Source organism: Penaeus japonicus, unplaced genomic scaffold (genome assembly GCF_977035675.1).
Source record: "Penaeus japonicus unplaced genomic scaffold, GWHDUDI00000001_assembly GWHDUDI00000029, whole genome shotgun sequence".
Lineage (NCBI taxonomy): Eukaryota > Metazoa > Arthropoda > Malacostraca > Decapoda > Penaeidae > Penaeus > Penaeus japonicus.
In genome coordinates this window covers 12,485,906-12,488,405 of record NW_028234431.1, presented here as the reverse complement: position 1 = coordinate 12,488,405, position 2,500 = coordinate 12,485,906, and the positions used below count along the sequence as shown (strand labels likewise).

The 2,500-nt window shown below is 43.3% G+C and overlaps 1 protein-coding gene across 1 annotated transcript in view; it reads right to left on the bottom strand.

The window, feature by feature from the left end:
* The window catches only part of Ggamma30A (guanine nucleotide-binding protein subunit gamma-e), a 68,623-nt gene extending 68,330 nt beyond the window's left edge, over positions 1-293 (bottom strand). The window contains exon 1 of the mRNA XM_086553911.1: positions 251-293. The gene's annotated coding sequence lies outside the window, so the exon portion shown is untranslated. The remainder of the gene's footprint in view (positions 1-250) is intronic.
* Between the last annotated feature and the right edge of the window lie 2,207 nt (positions 294-2,500).

Here is a 2,500-nt window from a genome sequence, read left to right as displayed (position 1 = left end):
TATATAAGATTCTTAGACCATTTTTAGTCATAATCATACCGGAAAGAGAAATTGGCATTTAACAAAATAATAATAATAATAATAAACGAAAAACGAAAATACATGTCCGAGTAATTGCCGCACATTCTTTCGAAAAATCTTGTTGACACAGTATACACTCTCATAATACATATTTTTTTTCTTTCTCTAAAAAGAGACATTACAATATTCAAAGATCCTTATTTGTATCAAAGATTGCTAATTTACTCACCTGAGTCTATGTCAGCACTGCACGATGGAAGCGGCAACTGGTAATGTGCGATTGGTAGGTGTGACCCCAGCAGGGCAGGGCCCCTAAGCGAGCGTACTAGCGGTCAACTCAGGGCAATTTCTCAGGGTAGTTTAGGCTCCCTTGAACGCAACTAAGAGATCTATTTCTTTCATTCTTTGGCTTTTTTTTTACTGTGCAATTAATTTTCTCATTTCAAAATTCATGGATTGTGTGGCGATCTAAAATTTGATGGTGGTTGCAGTGGATGTGGGCCCTGAGATGAGCATAAGAGGAAGTCGTGCAGGGAAGGTCACGTGACTAAATCGGGTTTTGCACCTGCCGGGCTTCATCCATGTCCAGCCTCAGCGCCGTGGTCACTCTCTCTTCTCTGTAGGGGAAGTTACCATAACAGTGCCAGCAGTCACTGCAGACACAGAACAAAAAACAAATCACCGAAAGAAAGGAATATTTAAGGAAGAAAAAGATCATAAACACTATCAATCATTCACGATGACCGCCATGTCCGCACGGATATTGCTGCCCCTCTCGCCCTCTTGGTCTGAGATACCATAAAAGGTCTGTCGGTCTCGCAGCGACCCGACATACCGCATTACACCGCAAGTTGGCTGGCTTGACTCTCCCCTTTCCCCTCCCCTTTCCCCTCGGACATGACCAAACAGAAGAGTCGAGTTATAGGACCTTCGAGAAAATAAAATCGACCGGGTCGCATGTTTGAATGTAGCCGTGCGGGTGGAAGAAACGGGTACAAGCTGGCAGTTGGCGTCATGCGGGTATGTTTATGGTCATGAACACCTGTTTCATGCGTTAGCACAAGGCAGGCAAAGGCTTTCTTGCGTGAAATCGTACGTACGTGCATTTAAACACGAACGAACACACACCACCTATTGGGGAAGAATTTTCATGCCAGTCAAAAATTTATGTCTCCAAAACGTTTCGACGTTTTTTTTGTTTTTGTTTTGTTTTTTCCTTTATGTCTCATCTACCTACCAATCAGATTAAATCCCTGAACCACGCGAGGTCTAACGTAGTTTTCTGACAAACATCGAATTAAGCTGATCGCCAATTGTCAACCTAATCGGCTTTTCATTGACGGGAACGGCAAAACTTCAATTAAACACGGTCTCTCGCTCCAGATGTAATGAGTCAGATGGTCCGCTGTTTGGGCGCTCTGATCAACGCGTCTGTTTTGTTCATCCTCAGTCGTTGGCTGTTGTTGTTTCTTACGAGTTTTAGCTTCCATTATTATTTAGCATGTTCTCTTTTTCGTGGGCTTTACTGTTACTTTCTCTCTCTCTATCTATCTATATGTCTCTCTATATATATCTATCTCTCCCTCTCTCACTCTCCTTCTCTCTCTCTCTCTCTCTCTATCTATCTATCTATCTATCTATCTATCTATCTCTATCTCACTCTATCTCTCTCTCTCTCTCTCTCTCTCTCTCTCTCTCTCTCTCTCTCTCTCTCTCTCTCTCTCTCTCTCTCTCTCTCTCTCTCTCTCTCTCTCTCTCTCAGTCACACAGTCACTATTTCTATCACTTTCTCTCTCTCTCTCTCTCTCTCTCTCTCTCTCTCTCTCTCTCTCTCTCTCTCTCTCTCTCTCTCTCTCTCTCTCTCTCTCTCTCTCTCTCTCTCTCTCTCTCTCTCTCTCTCTCCCTCACTCGTTTATTCACTCTCATTCTCTCACACACTTTCTCTCTCTCTCTCTCTCTCTCTCTCTCTCTCTCTCTCTCTCTCTCTCTCTCTCTCTCTCTCTCTCTCTCTCTTTCTCTCTGTTACTCACTCGTTTATTCACTCTCATTCTCTCTCTCTCTCTCTCTCTCTCTCTCTCTCTCTCTCTCTCGCTCTCTCTCTCTCTCTCTCTCTCTCTCTGTCTCTCTCTCTCTCTCTCTCTCTCTCTCTCTCTCTCTCTCTCTCTCTCTCTCTCTCTCTCTCTCTCTCTCTCTCTCTCTCTCTCTCTCTCTCTCTCTCTCTCTCTCTCTCTCTCTCTCTCTCTCTCTCTCTCTCTCTCTCTCTCTTTCTTTCTTTCTCTGTTTCTCTCTTTTTATCATCTTTATCTCTGCATTTTTTTGCATATTAACACTTCCTTGTGTTAGGTAAAGTGTGCTTGCAAAGGAAAAAGAAAAAATAACTTCACATCGCTTGTATGTCTTCACACTTATGATGAGTACTAGAGTCTGCTTCGAACACCAACCTTGGCCTTACCTTCTAAGTGAGTGACAGAGAGAGAGA